Genomic DNA, 16,473 nt, shown 5'->3' with positions numbered 1-16,473 from the left:
TCTAATAAAGGGTTGAATGCACTGTAAATGGGCTATTAATTGTCTGTAGTTCAGTTTGACTTGGGTAGCCTGGCTGATCTTTTTAGGTGGGCATCAGCAAATTCTAAGCATTGGTTTATCAAAATATGAGGTCGATGCCCTTGGCATTGCCTTTTCATTGATGGTTACAATAGACTTCTTTGACTCTGTGCTGTTTTTCAACTGTGCTTTGTTTACAAAAATTGAAATTTTGCATGTAATTAGTACACTCCGTATAATATTTTTTAACCTTGTCCAGAGGTTGTTGAAATCACACGATTTTAAAATAATTATTTTTTTAATAGCTGCAGCAGTTCTTGCCTTTCTGCAATTGACTCAGCCCTGAAAAGGGTGAAGCAGTGAGTGCAGACTGGAAACCAGTACGTGGAAGGACTTAAAATGAGAAAGTGATTTAGATGTAGTTAGTTTAAACTAAGTTGTCCTAATAAGTAATGTCTGAAATGACACAGAATTTACTACAGTGTCTTTGATGGTTTTTGACACATGGAAGGTATATTTTGGATCTTCAGATAATCTAACATGAAAAACTGTTCTTCTAAATTGGTAGAATGACGTGTGCTTGTGAGAAGAAAAAAATGTGCATGTCTGAACTGATTGAATGCATGCTCCAGGGAACACTGAAGAAATTAAGAATCGTTCTTTCCAACAAGATTACAATGATAAGAGACTGGCTTCAAATCTGAATGGGTCACAAGTGAAATGAGTTTGGTGGTGTTTGCTAATCCTTTTAAATATTTATCCGTACTGCAGTCTCCTTGAAAGATTTCATGGAACTCAGCCTTACTGTTTGTCTTCAGTCAGTAGTGTCCTAAAAATGAGATTATAGGTTGTTTCATCCAAGTGTTGAGATGGCGAGATAGGCAGAAGTATTCACAGAATACCTTCCTTCCATTGTTATTTTTGCATGAAGATGGTATTATAAAATAATCATTTTCATGTGTCATAAATTCACCATCCCTATAAAAATAGGAATTTTATTTATTTATTTACCCCAAGATATGAGTCAATTTAAGTAGTCTTACTTCTCAGTAGCCATTGTGCTAAACAGCAGGATGCTATGTGAACTATGCTTTCCTGAATTTGTTTTGTTTGCTTCTTTTAACATGAAGCCATGTTCTCTGGCCAGCTATACCAGTTTTTTTCCCTTGTGCTTTGGCTTTGGTCTGTTTTTCTGTGTTCCCCTAATGATATATTGATCACATTACTGCTGAGAAGCTGAGGTCTGAAATATCATGTAAATATGTACACATCTTTTTCATAATTTGCTTCAGGGGTTATACTTCAAAGATTAATTGGCTTTGAAATTCAAGTGATGTCAGTAATTCTAGATCCACAGAGGTAGACATGAGGGACAAAAGTCACCCCGCTTCCTACCTTTGGACCAAGAGCTGCTGTCCCAATGTGGCTTCATTACAGTGTTGCACACTTTGTTGATGCCAGCTATATCACTCAGTCCTGATTGGGGTGAGGATATTTGGGAAGAGGTGGGGGGGTGCAATGAAAGACCTAATTCTGTGCCAGTGAGAGGTGTGCCACTGCTCTTCTCCAGCCTCTGGGCTGAGCTGGCAGGCAGGTGTCACCTGGCATTGGGAAGCCTTCTGTACTTACTACTTATTAGCATCTCATCTGATGCCCATTCCAACATGGTAGTTGTAGCAGATGCATGTGGCAGTGTATTTCTGAACTCTTAAGATCTGATGAAATAGATTTTTAGCAGAAAGCACAAGTCTGTTTTAGAAAAAAAGAAATTAATATCTTACTATGTCAGTGCTTAATTCTGCATTATCTAAGAAAGATACTCAGCTTTAATTTTCTTTATTCTGTAAATTTCTGTTGAGACAGAAAAGCCATCAATATTTCTGTGATTTGCTTGTGTAAAAATAGGAAAGAAAAAAAAAAAAGGAAAATAGTTTTCATGAAATATTGTGCAAGTTTTGCTGGTTGCTATGGCATTTATGAGGTAGAAAACAGAAGTAACATTTTTAGCCATTGTACTTATTAACAGTGTTAACTGTATAACTCTATTCTGAAGTCAAAATAAGAATATGCAAACTAAAAATAGCAATAAGAAAAACATACGCAAAAAGGAAAAACGTAACTTGGAGTCATATGATGAATTTCTAGTTTTTTCATGTTCTCAACTTTTCACTCTAAAATATTGTAAGCATACTTGTATAATGTTTGCAGAGTAAGTAAATACCAGGTACAAGCAATGAGTGAAAGAGTAAAAAAAAGAATGTTTTTGTACAGTATCTTTGCTGTGTGGTCTGCTTTTTAAGCAAAAAGCAAGTCCCGAATGTAGGCAGATATTTATCCTTGAAAATATATGCAATGACAATTGGATGCTAATGATTAACCCCTGGTGGTGTTTGTGACAATAATTTGGGGAAGATTTTACGAGTTTCATTTCAGTTTCATGTTGACTTGGATATAAATATCTAGTTTTTCCTATTTTAGGCCAAGTGTGAATTTTCAGATTTACAGATTACAGATATTAGGTTTTACTTATTCAGTGCTGGTGTTTATTTGTTTCTGTTGTGTCAGATAATGGTTTTCAAGCTCCTTTTCCACTCTTGAAAGGTCTGTGGGGCACTTAACCTGCATTATACCTAAGAGGTCTGAGGGTTCTTCAACAAAGAAAGAATTTCTAGATACTTTCCTTCAGGATGTGTCAAGGGCAATACAGACAAAAGACTGATGTCTCCTTTAACAGCGTGATAAGTATCTCAGGATATTCTGCGAGAATCAGTGCTGTTTCTAGTGTACTGTATTCCCATTCAGCATAAAATGGTTCAATATGTATGCTATATATGACAATGGTGAAGACTTATCTTTGCCCTGAGGGCTAAGTGCTGTAACACTTCTCGAGTGATAGGCTTGATAGAAATGATGATTCAGAGGCAATGATCTGCTAAAAAGTGACATTAACTATGTGTGAGAATTAAAAACAGGGGTCTGTGTTTATCTTGATTTTTGTTTTGCAAGTTTCAAAGCCCCATTTAATTCCAGTATCAAAATCCCATGTAAGGTAAACTAAATCATTCTTGTATTGACCATTTTTTCATCTTGTTCTATCGAGACATCTTCCCAGCTGAGTTCCTTATTGAATTGTATTTCTATGAGAGTATTGTAGGTTAGCAGAGCATTTTTATGATACACAAAAGAGGTGCCTTCTGAATTTCCAATGCCTTGCATATTGTTCCCTATAGAAGAAGCAACTCTGAAAGACAGAATAAATCAAAACAGAAACAGTTGGCTCTTCACTTGCTGTTATTTTTCCTTAAGTTTACATTTCCTGGGGCAGTTTATCCTGCCCAATTTTTTTGTGGCTTAATAAATGTATAATTTTCAGAAACCTTAGACATTCTCAGCTGCTTAGCAGAGGACTATATCTCATTAATGGAAACAAAAACATAATTTAATGCTAAACATGTCAAGTGCACAAATGGTGCTGTCTGAATACTCTTAAATTCTGTACTCAAAGTTAGCTTCTGGTGTCACATAGTCTTGTGTTAAATCTGAAAGGGGTAGATCTCAGTAATAAAAGAGATTTTCAACAGAAGTTATTATGGCATGTTATTAGTTTTTGTTCAGCTATTGTTAAGTTTAGACTATGGAAAAATCTAACTGCTAGCCCTAGGAATGCCTTCCTGTAGTTGGTGTTTTTGGTTTTTTTTCTTTTAATCAGTGTTCCATGGAAAGACCCCTATCTGAAATAATGTAGATAAAGCTTATAGCCCATTTTAGTGCAGTCTGACAGGAACAGAAGGACCAAAGCCCCGACACGGGGCTTAGAACAGAGAGCTTGTCTTTAACTGAATTTTGTCACTCTGAAACTGACTGGAATACATAGGTGTTTCCTATTCACACAAATATAACTGGGTGCAGATATGCACATCTTTTGTTCTACATCTTCAAAGATTGCTTTTTAATTAAATATATGTATATGTATATAACATGGTGGATATATCATGATATAAAGCAGTAACATTGGTTCAGACACCCCGTGTTTGCTCACTTACAGTGTCATAACAGCTGAACACGCTCAGTCCTGCTGAGAATAAATTTGGTGGGGGGTAAGACCATTATATTTATTTTACTTACCGTACAGGAAGGTTCTCAGGTGTGCTTCCTGAGATGAAAGATCTATATACTTAGCATACTGTTAGATCTACTATTTAAGAATGATTTTTACTTCCCAGTTTAAAACTTAACACATTTTAGTATTTGACAGTAAAACAGCTTATGAAACTACTACACAAGTCAACTCAGGGAACACAGGATGTTTTAAGCCAAAATGAGATTAGATGGGGAAAGAAAAAGAAAGATAAATGCATGAAAGGAAAGTGTGAATTTTTACTGTTGTTCAATAAATGGTGTGTTTTTGTACCCATAAATACATACTCTTGTGTACCTCCACAGATCATAGCACTACTGTGCCCTCTCCTTCTTTTCCCTAAGGCTAGATTTCTGAGATCTGGAATTTATTTCGTCACTTATGACCTTTCGTAACAATCAGGTATAAATGATTTTCCTTCACTTACGTCCATGCCACATTTTAAGGTGCTGTAGGTCTCCAGCAAGAATTATCAGTAGATAAACCTATGCTATCTCAAAGTCATTTGTAAGCAATAATAAGAAAATCAGAATGTAGAAAATGTGTTGTTTTGTTGTGTGGTTTGGTGTGTTTTTGTTTTTTGTTTTTTAACTGAGAAGCATGAATTCTTTCTAAGGATTTTTAATTCTTTCTAAGTAAAGAGCTGCTAATAGTGTATTATTATTATGCTAGTTGTTATAATAGTCTTGTCAGTACATACATTCACCTTTCTCAAGCTGAATCTGTAAAATAATGAAGGAAACCATTGGTGAATTAAACAGCTTGTTAGTCATGGAGGATCGTTGGATTGAATTCTCCAGAGGATTAACGTAGAGTGTAGCAGCAATGAGATCAAGAAAAATCAAGTAGGCAGATACTGAATATATATTAAGGCATTCTATGAATGTAGTAGAGGAAACAGCTTCATTTTAGTGCCTTGGTAATTTAGTAACTTTCCCGTCTGGTGTCTAGTCAGAATTTAGTTTAAATGAATTAAGCAAATTGTTCTGGACAGTTACTTACAATGGATTCTATAATATCTCACCAAGAGCAAAAAAGACACCAAGGTAATCCTATACTATGCAGTACAGTTTCTTGTTATGAGCTATATCTTACACCCTTTGTCTATGAAACAAAGATAACATAGAATGAGCATTTGTATTTTGGTTGTACATCATATACATGTTTTCAGTATTCTTGGAGAGACTGAAACCCAGGCAATTTTTTTATTTTATTTTTTAATTGAAAGAGTACTGCAGTATCGCCCTCATCCTGGGTTTTTATCAGGCTTTTAAAAATAATTTTACCTGTCTTCCTTCTTACACACCCCCTATTTCCCTGCATCTCTTCCAGCTGCGACCTCTGCTTTCCCATGACAGTGATGAGAAGATAAAACTCTCAGAGTTCCCATTCACTGGGAATTTCTCCTTCCTACCAGCCTCAGTTTCCTCTATCAAAATTTAAATTTAGGAATTTCATTGTTGCCCAGAGAGGCTGTGGAGTGTTCTTCTCTGGAGACATTCAAAACCCATGTTTTTTGGAAGGTTTTCTGAATACAGACATACTTCCCTCTGGAAGTAATGCCTCCTCCTTATTTCCGTGGAAACTACAACAGATACAAAGAGCACAATAACACTATTTGATACAGCAAATTCTCAGCTACAAAGCACTCTTTTTCAACTCAACATTAGCTGTGCATTTTTTCCAGTAATGTAAAGGAGCTGAATGTCACACTCATAAGAATCTGCATGGCCATACAGAATGTAGCTTGTCTTTCATGTCACTGTCACACTGCAGAAATGCCCCACCAACTGCTTTACTGTGCTCTAGTACTCTGAATAGTCTCCATAAATGTTCAGTAAGCATCACTGAATCTCACTGGGTGCCATTTTTTCTGCATGGGGGAATTCAGTGACACACCTTTGTTTCATACACACTTCCATGTCAGACACCATTTTGTCAGACTGCCCCTCAGTTGCCACTTGTCCCACAGCAACTAAATGTGATGGGATATTGGGAAGAAGGTTCAGCCTCTGCAGCCATGCCAATAACATCTGCTGCTGATGTTGTGGGTCAATATAAAGATAATAATTAAAAAAAAAGGGGGGGGGGGGGGGGGGAGGGGGGGGAGGCAGGGGACCGGGAAGGGACATTATTTTCAGAAAAGCCCTTGATAATTGTTATTTGCTAAGGAAGTAATAAAATAATAATCTTGTATCATACAAATTTCCCTACGTTATTGTTAAAGAGTAACTAACAATATTTTTCTGCTTTATTAGTAGTGTTGTCTGCCTGATTATGTTGTAAATGTAGTCTTTGTATATCATATAAAGAACTTTGAGCATGTTCTGAATAATTTCAGACTTACTTACAGTATTCCTTCTAGATAAAATGAAAAAAATAGTAGTAGAATTCCTGTATTATCCACCTCTTAACTTAAAGAATGAAAATCAAAATGTGACAAAATGAAATATCATCTAATATGAGAGAAGACAGGTTTATGTGACTGTAAGTGGGATAATTGTGACAGGTACAATTACCGTAGTCAGTCTTCACTCAGAAGCTTTGTGATTGATCAGAGAACCCAAATATTCTCCTACTCCAATAGAGGGCAGTAGGAAATCTCTTGCTGTTGTACATTGTCCTCAGTAGTATCAGAGATCTGTCTGTATCTGAACTGAAAGCCAAACAGTTTAACTGAGGATGCAATGGCAGATTTTATGCGACTTTTACCTCATGGTCATTTTTTTCTGTTGCTGAGTCCAAAGACCTTATATTGGAGTCAGCAATGACTGCCACCTGTCAGTGCAAGTGAACAAGCTGGAATGTATCTTTAAGGACAGATTTTCAAGCCCCTACCAAAATCAGGATCTATGCATGAAAGAGTTATTTCCACTGGTGCCACTGGTGCAGATTGTGCCACGAGAATGTTTATATTTTGCAATATTGAGCTAGTATGTTAAGAATTTATGTACAGTTTAGTATGACCCAACAGCTCATGTTTACTTCAACTGTTCAGTGAAGTCTTAGTTTGATTGCATGAGAGGTGTTGATTCCATTTGCCTTGAAAGAATTGAAATGCAGCCCAAGTTATGAATTTCTGCTATGAAAGGAAGGATGCAGTGTAGTCTGTGGACATGTAGATGAGGGTGTTTCTTTCTTTTGTAGCAACTGTGTAATTAATCTAGACAAAGCCTTTCCCACTGACAGTGGGAAAACAGGATGTGGCTGATTGGCACAAATGATTTCTTTTACACAGTATATAGATTTAAAAGCATAACTTCTTCTCTCTTCAGATAAACCTGCTCCAGTACAGTGAATTTTCTTACAACCTATTCATGGTTATGATTTGAAAACAATTCCAATGTTGATAGTGGTAGTAAAGATGGTTCTGTGCATTTAATGTTGCTGAAACAGATTTCCCTCTCCTGATTGAAATTTTAGGAAACGATTCTCTTCTCAGCTTGTCTTTGTATGTTCTAAGTAATGTGTTTAGGTGCTTGTTAAATATTGGTCTAACATGGAAAAAAAGATGGTCCTGATATCGCACACAAGATAGAATTCAGAAAAACCAGCCCACTCCTCCTGAACTAGATAATGTCAGCTGCTCAGTGCTACTGTTGAGGTTGATATGCTACATAAAACAGACTAGTACTTAATTATTCAGATGTGCAAGCTTATTCAATGCAGAAAATGCTAGTGGAAATGGTAGCAGAAATTGAAATTAAAATTGTTTGTGCAGGAAAAAATAAAAAAATAAAAAAATGACTGTAATAGTGGAACTTAAACATTAAATCATAGTTCAACAGGAACCTGAACAAATCCTCATAACCCAAACAACTTCAGATTTCAATCATAAGTCAGATTCTGTATAAGCTTATAAGGGTGCAAGAGAGTTGGTGATCATAATGGCAGAACTGCAATATCTACTGGCAAAATTTGGACACTTCTCTTAGAGCATTGCTTAGTGTAGCTAGTAAAATTAAGATGTATAGGAGCAACTCATTAAAATAGTGACAGTTTTTTGTATTTTATAGTTGAGGAAATAGGTGAAGTATCTGGAGATACCAATGAAGAGATCATTGAGATCATTTCATTGTTTGAGTAATGCTTCCATCCAGTTGGAGAATGTTCATGAAGCATTTTGTATTTTAAGAGCCTGCTGAAAAATATTATGCTTAAATGATTTTAAAAGATAAGACAAGCTTCTGCCATAACTTCCTTGTGAAGGGAATCTGCTGCCTTTTCCCTGTTAAATATGGTAGCAGGCTGTCAGCACACAGGGATATATCAGCTGTGTTTGTGGATTTCTCTTTGTGTGATATGTGTGCTAAAAAGCTTTCAGTTTTGTATAGAAACATCTGGATGCAGACATCTTTTGAACAGAAAACAGTTAGCTTGTAAAGTTCATTTAAAATTTGTCAGGTTTTTGTTCATATTTGCCAAGTATTCCTAGAATTTTGGATGAAGATTCTTTTTAAGTTTTAGAAACTGAAACAGAATGAAAAATGAGTAAATCATTTGTGAATACAATTTTTAGGAGACAAATTTCTGAAACAAAAATATTTATGATTAAATTGAAGTTTTAGATGGCTTGCCAGTTCCCTGCAATGTGGGGCTTGCTCATGCCAGTGGCTGTGTGGCTCTGAGTCATCCGTTGCCACGAAGTTTCCTTCACGTTCTGATTTCAGTTGTCAGGGCGTCCTGTGGGAGGAGGAATTAGAGAGTTCAAATGACAGTTTCAAGTGGGGAAAAAAAGAGTTTTGCTTAAATATGAAAACAGTAATGCCCCATCTGTACTTTTAACAACACAGATTCCATTTAGTCACAGACAGTTTATTCCAGTTCAGATCTGGTTTTGTGTTTTTAAAGGTGTTTCCCTCTCCTGTCACCAGAGAGCTACAAGCAGCATTCAGTGGCATAAGGTTTCTTTCCCTTCTTGCTGAAAAACAACAAAAAAAATCTCCATTTAAAAAATATCTCCATCCTTTCAAGAACACATACAAAGCAACCTAAAACAACAACAACAAAAAAACATGCCAAGAATAAATAGTCTATCACTCATTTTAATAGGAAAACTGTTTTGTTTGTGGGGAAAGAAAAACACACATGGGGCAAAGTGTTCAGAACTGGCAGGGTGGAAAAATGAAGTTCTGAAGGAAGTGCAGCAATTAAAAATTGTTTCCACTCCTAAATTTTTTTAATGTGTAAATTCCTATCAGCTTCTGGGAACTCTTTCTAGTGGACTGGAAACTTCAGTATTTAACAGTATTTATTTATAAATAATAGTTAGAATTGACAATCTGCTGAAACGTAGTGTTTCTTCTTGAGGTAATAACAGAAGGGAGTAAGTGGATTCAAATCATGCTTAGAGGTATCTAAACAGAGAACTAGGGAAAAAAACAATAACAACAAAACAACCACCACTGACCAATGGTTGAAGAAAAGTTTTTATAAAACTTACCTAATTATTTCATATTAGCTTTGGTGGCAAGTGTATTTTGTCATGCAGCATATTCCTTTCCTTCTTTCCTTTTTTTTTTTTTTTTTTTTTTTTTTTTTTAATGGATAGAAACAGCTTGTTTTTATTTTTGTAAACTGTTACAATTGCAAGTTTTACTGTAAGATAAATTCATTATGATGCCGTTGTGCTACTGAGTTTTACATGCTTCTACTTCAGAGGTTTAACTCCTTTGGTCATCAGTTTTGTACTTCTCAGTGCACCCGAGGTCCAAGCAGTGTATTGACGCACACCTTATCGCACTCTGCTGCTACAATAGACCCTAGCTGAGAGGCTTGCCAGGCTAGTCTGCATAGGCTGATATTAAGTCTTCCATTAAGTGTGACAGACTGGATTACTGATATTAGAATTGATGATGGATGAAGAAGCTGTACGGAGATGACGTTGCTCTAAATTTGTAATACTGAGATTAGAGAGTTTTGCTCTTTAATGTTATAATAATGGGCATTTCCTAAAGATAGATAGAGAAGTAAAGATTAAATTTTTGCCTGTGTGTGTGAGGGAGATGGAAAGGAAGAAATAACCACAGCTGAAGTTCAAATTAAGGTTTCAGAAGGTGCTAAATACGTTGAAACAAAAATAGAAAGCTTTTTCACCTCAAATTCATCACCAAGCACAGAAGGATGGTTTTATAATTGAGAGTGTCAACTTTGCAGTACCTGTCACTTTATCTGTCTGCAATATGCCATACACATTTATGGTGATGTATAAGTAATAATAATAATTTTGTGCTTAAGGCAAAAGATATGAACTTTGACAATCCTTTTCATACTCATCTTTAACATGAATTTCTTGTGTGACCCAGGGACAAATAAAATTTCTGCACCTCCCTATGCAAAATGGGAATAATATAATTTCTTTCTGAGGGATATTGAGAGATTTTGCCAGTGCTGGAAATATGCTGTATGACACTGAGTTAAGGATATCCCAGCAGCAAGGTATTACATTTGTTCCCAAGGCTTCATGGGACACTTTCACTTCTAGCATTGTTGTCAGGTGCTGACTTCCTTCAGTTCTGCAGTTGATCACCAAAGCCCCAGCCTCATTCTGTTAACAGATTTTACTCACATGAAAGTTACAGCTGAAAGTTCAGAAAGTAGGTGTTGTATAACAGATTACGGGGATGTAGGGGACATCTGTCCTGCTCAGTGAACAGGCCTTGCAACAGATGTCTCAAATTTCTTCAAATCCAGAACATGCTGTCTACTTTTCAGTAATAAACAGAATTTTTCCTCTTTATCACTGAGCAACATAGTTTTATCTTTAATGCATAAAATATGTAAATTCTTAAAGCATCATTTTGCTCTTTAGTGAGTTTAGATATTACAAAACGGTTTAATTATAAAAACAGACAGACCTAGTCCTGGGACCTGTGCAGCTAGAAATAAATGTGCAATCAAAACTGCAATTACCTGCAGAATTTAGTGTAAACAGATCAGCAATCACATAACAAACACAGGCTAGTTTGCATTCTGATATGAATACAGTTAGATCCAAAGCAATTTTCCTTTATTTATCTTAGCTGCTCAGCATAAATAAAGCAAGGGCATAGAAGCAATTAGCATAATTAGAGTATCGTGGTCAGGCCCTGTGTGATTTCTAGAGACGTTTCACTTTAGAATTCTTTTTCCCGTACAAGAGTTTCCCTGAGCCACTAAAACATCGCTTTGGGCATTTTTGTATTTCAAATTTGCAAGTTGTCAGTTTGAAAAACCCTTGACACGCGGATGTGAGAGCATCTCACAGACAACCACAGAAGGTATACCCTCAGCTTTTCATTACTAGGAAGCTAGGGAATTTCCTTTTTCAGCTCTTTCTCCTTCTTGACGTTTTAACCCTAGAAACGTCAGGTTTAATTATTTCAGGTGCCACCTAGCAAATATAAGGGTTAAAAACAACCTATTTCCCAAAAAGGTGTGACATTCATGCCACTTCAGGGGGTTACATGTGTAAGGAGAATTTCCAGCTTTCCACAGTCTTTTATCTGCTTGCCTCTGTAAGTGACAGGGAGGAGAGATTGTGTGGGTCCTTTTATTCTCAGAACACCTAGAACCAGCTCTTCAGCACTGCTTCTGACATTGTGATAGCTTTCAGAGAGCTGAACTAATATCAAACTGTGGGGGGGGAAAAAAAATCATTGCTGGAAATTTTCCCAGTAAACAAGGTGTAGAGAAAATGTGAAGAATTTGCATTCTATATTAGGAAACACGTTCTGTGTCCAGAGCACCTGGAACAGGCTGCCCAGGGAGGTGGTGGAGTCTCCTTCTCTGGAGATATTCAAGACCCACCTGGACGCCTACCTGTGTGACGTGGTGTAGGGAGACTGCTTTGGCAGGGGGGTTGGACTCGATGATCTCTAGAGGTCCCTTCCAACCCCTACAATTCTGTGATTCTGTGATAGGTGTCAATTATTTGTCAACAAAATACCAGTTGTAGGCATTGAGGCTAGCTGCAAGTGCAGGAATGAACTGAACATTGCTGGGAAAAGAAAAGCGTGTCTGTTCCTTTTTTTCCTCCAGTTTTTCTTCTTTATTAATGATCATTTCAATACAGAAATAATGAAAGACGCATAATCTAGAGTGGTTTTCTTTTATTATTCTAAATTGAAAGGGTACCTACAGTTTCAGTTGGAAATAATGGATTTCAAGGCCAGGTTGTGACATAATGGACTTTAAGAGCATGGGCTGGCTACAAGCATCATGTATTCTGTGCAATTAATTGTTAACTAGTGAAGAGATTTTGATTATTAAATTATATATTCTATAATTTTTAAATTGTCTCTGTCAGTTCTTTGAAATCTCTGCCTCTCAAGCGAGGGAACTTGTGACCTCATTTATCACATTCCTCTCCCTATTAGCACATGTTATCAGAAGTACAAAAATGGGGAACCTAAAAGGCAGAATTGGAGCATGAGCCATTGTTTAGAGGAACAAGATATTTAGAGTAATCTGATATATTTTAAAAGAATAATGTTAAATGAAGAATTACAAAAATAACAACAGGTCAGAAGTCAGGAACAATGTGATCATTTGAAGGAGGCCTTTACCAGTCATGGAACTGCTTTAACTGCAACCTCTTCAAACCTTTTGTGATGAAAGTATCCCCTCTCCCCGTCCTTTCATGCCTTTTCCATTGTCATTCTCTCTCTAAAAGATGGGGAGGGAAAAAAAAAAAAAAAAAAAAAAAAAAAAAAAAAAAAAAAAAAAAAAAAACACCAATTAAGTTTATCTAGGCCAAAACGTTATTGCTCAGATGGTAATAATCCTGACAAATCAATGCCAGTGCTGTAGGGCCTAGAGAGAATTTGAATAACAAACACTCCTATGGTTTTTCAAAAGAAAACACTTTAACTGCAGAAATGTTCCATCCTTCTAACTGCATTCATCTTGTCGATTAGTAGTGATAATGGAAAGCCTAGCAACAGTTTAGTGCAAAATATTGGTAGACCCTCCAGGCAGGCAGCAGCAAAGCAAAACCTCTTCCAAATAGCATAGGTAAATCTTTGAGCTGAGGGGTGTCATAGGGACATAGGGAAATAAATAAATAAAATTAAAGCTTAATAGTTAAAGGCACTAAAGAAGTGTCTTAATGCTAGGGATAAAGCAGCATGCCATCTTTAAACTGGGCTGCTAGGATAGTTTGTTTATTCTTTCTTTCCAGTAATTTGCACAGCTTTAGGAGTACTTTGAATACCTTTAGTAATTTTTTAATCTGACAAAGACAGTGAGTCTTTATGCGTGAGTATACTTTGATTTCACATTTTATTCCTTATTTATGTCCAGATTATGTATGGATATAAAAGTGAGGGAGCAAATGAACAGACTGCAAGTTAGGGATTAGTAAGTTTTGCATCTACTCTTTAGCATCTGTCTTTTCTATTGGAAACAATTGTAGAAAGGAAACCAACAATCCAAGTGTGAAATTTCACTCTCTGCAGCAAACCAACACAAAGTCTGCGCATTCATAAAGTGCAAAGCCTTTTTTGTTGTCATGTTTTCAATCAATTCTGATTTTTTATGCTTTTTCCATTGGTGCTGCTGTGTGTACCTTGTTTCTTGTCTGTTTTTGTTTGGTTTTTATCTATCACGTACAGCATAGGTATTGCTATACTGAGTCAGACTCGTGCTCCATATAATCTGTTGTCTTGCCTACCAAATAGCCAGCAGCAGGTACTTTGCAGGAACTGTGGGAAACATCAGATTAGGTAGATTTGAATTAACCTGTTCTGTATTAAACTTTCCCTCAAGTCTTCATATTCAAATATTAGTTTAAATACTAGAACACAAGGTTAATGTTGCAAAAATTGGCTGACCTTCTATAACCAAGTGCATTCAGACTTTTTTTTTTCATTGTGTGTGGATCTATAGCTCCAAATAAAGAAGTTGCACAAGGGTAGGATTGGGTGGATTGCTCTTCTGAATATCCCTATTCTGACAGATTACTGGAAGAAAAGAAAATGCTGAAGTGGCAAAGGATTGTTATTTAAGGCACTTTCACAAATTTCTCTGTAAAATTATGCATCTGCTGAACAAAATGTTATCCAGACAACCATACAAAAATTATTTTAGAGTATGTTATATTTGTTACAGTTGACCCTTACTCTGCCCAGTATTCTGCTTTTCAGTGTTCCTTTGTCAGACAATGTAAAGATAGGTCTGTAATGCACCAGAGAGATAGCTCTGACAGGCCTAGCAATCTTCTATTGGTTGCCTACTGCTCCAAAGATTAACTAGATAATGTGAGAAGTTGATTTTTTTCACCCCTCTTTCTAAGCAGATTTTCAATTCAGTAATTCTTGTTCAGTGCATAAATAGTGCAAGTTGTTTTCTCATATATTGCACAGCGTCTTAAAGAAATAACACAGATAGTCATAATTCTTGCTTACCTGAATCTCCAGAACTGTTCCTTGGTTTCTAGAAGTATTTAGCAGCAGTTTCCCTTAGGATTAAGTTAACGTAGTCATACTTATGCCCCCTTTCCATTATCTACATTTGATCCCTAAAAGTGGAATACTGATTTTTATCTTGGCCCCAATGCATTTAAATCCCTTAACAGTGTAAACTTTGGCTATGTATGGGATCCTCATCCTTTTTAGTATTCAGGCTATTGTATTATTTTCTGTCATTGCTACATACTTCTTTGGTGGGTGAATTGTGCTTTTGCTCTTCTTTCTCAAAAGTAGGGAACTTTCTCCCTTCTGACTGCAATCATAAAATGAAGTGTTTTCTTCTGCCATATGAACCTACACTAGTTTGTCTGGAGTATTTTCCACATTTAAGTCAGGAATATCTGGCTTTTTTTTATGAAGATGGCTAACAGATTTTTAACTAGAATTCATGTCAAGGCCTCTTTATGTATTGTTTTTGTTATTCAGTGTGTAGTAGAATTTCCACAGATGGAGGTGGGGGAAAGAAAGTGTAATCTGAACTTTTGTTAGTGAATCAGAACTAAAAATGCCTACAGCATTAGCTGTATATTCACATGCTGCAATGGGTCTCAGTTGCTGAACATCTACTTTATTTAGATGAAATTAATGCACACTGAGCATGTATTGCATTTCTAGAGCATCACTCAGATCCTTAAGAAGACAGGTTTAAATCTCACTATAGTGAGTGCTAATAGCAGCACTAATCTGGTAGAATTTCATTTTTTCTGGTGTTGCTCACACTGCAAATTATAAGAATGGATTATAAACCCAGTGTCAGGTAGCTGAAATAAAAACATGGGTGTATATTTACTCTCTAGACCTTTAAGTTCTTTCTACCATTATTTTTGAACTTTTGGGCATTTAATAGTTATGCAGCTACAAATCTAAACCTGCCCTTCAGTCCTACTTACCCTGCTTCATACTTCCATACTTTGGATATCCAATTATACCTGCAAAATTAGGATCCTTATCTAGTAAAGTTAATTGTTGTATTCAACATCGATCAGTGAAAATAATGATGTGGACACTTCTAGGGACTACATCTTCTTTCTCATTCTACAACCTCACAAGGTTATTCTGTAAATAAATTAGTGTTTATGAAGTACTCAGATGCAGTTGTGATGAACATCATAGAAAAACCCAGAAGAAAGCTTATAATTTTGTGTTCAGTGCATGATTTACATAGAATGCAGTAAATTAAGCCTAGGGCCACAAATTTTCCACTGAAGAGGAAACAAAATATCAAATAGCTGTTCATTAAAGCAACATTATCTATCATGTGCAATGAATGAGGCAGAAATCCAGACATTAGATTTCTTTCTGATTTGTAGCACTCAGCTTTGCAGTTCAAGTCATACAATAGAATCAGAATCCTTAAAGTTGGCAGAGACCTTTAAAGGTCATCTCGTCTAATTCTTCTACAATGAACAGGGACTCCTCAGCTAGATCAGGTTGCTCAGGGTCTGATCCACTCGCCTTGAAAGCCTACAGGGATGGGTCATCCACCACATCTTTGGGCAGCCTGTTCCAGTGCATCACCACCCTCACTGTAAAAGATTTTCTTATACCTAACCTAAATCTACCCTCTTCAATCTGGAAACCATTTTCCCTTGTTCTATCACAATATGCCCTGCTAAAGAGTCCGTCCCCTTCTTTCCAGATGCTGAGAGCCACTATCTGGTCTCCCTGGAGCCTTTTCTTCTCCAGGTTGAACAGCCCCCAGCTCTCTCAGCCTGTCTTCATAGGAGTAGTGTTCCATCCCTTGGATCATTTTCATGCCCCTCCTCTGGATGCACTCCAGCAGGTCCATATCTCTCCTGTACAGAGGACTCCAAATCTGTCACAGACACAGTACTGACACAGTACTCCAGGCCTACTGCTCAAGCCTGT

General features: G+C 36.5%; 1 protein-coding gene across 7 annotated transcripts in view; it reads left to right on the top strand.

The window, feature by feature from the left end:
• NPAS3 (neuronal PAS domain protein 3) overlaps positions 1-16,473 on the top strand; it is a 583,321-nt gene that overhangs the window by 364,765 nt on the left and 202,083 nt on the right. The window lies entirely within an intron of this gene.

Source organism: Excalfactoria chinensis, chromosome 5 (genome assembly GCF_039878825.1).
Source record: "Excalfactoria chinensis isolate bCotChi1 chromosome 5, bCotChi1.hap2, whole genome shotgun sequence".
NCBI lineage: Eukaryota > Metazoa > Chordata > Aves > Galliformes > Phasianidae > Excalfactoria > Excalfactoria chinensis.
Note: the sequence above shows the minus strand (reverse complement) of the source record. Positions and strands in the feature narration are given on the sequence as shown.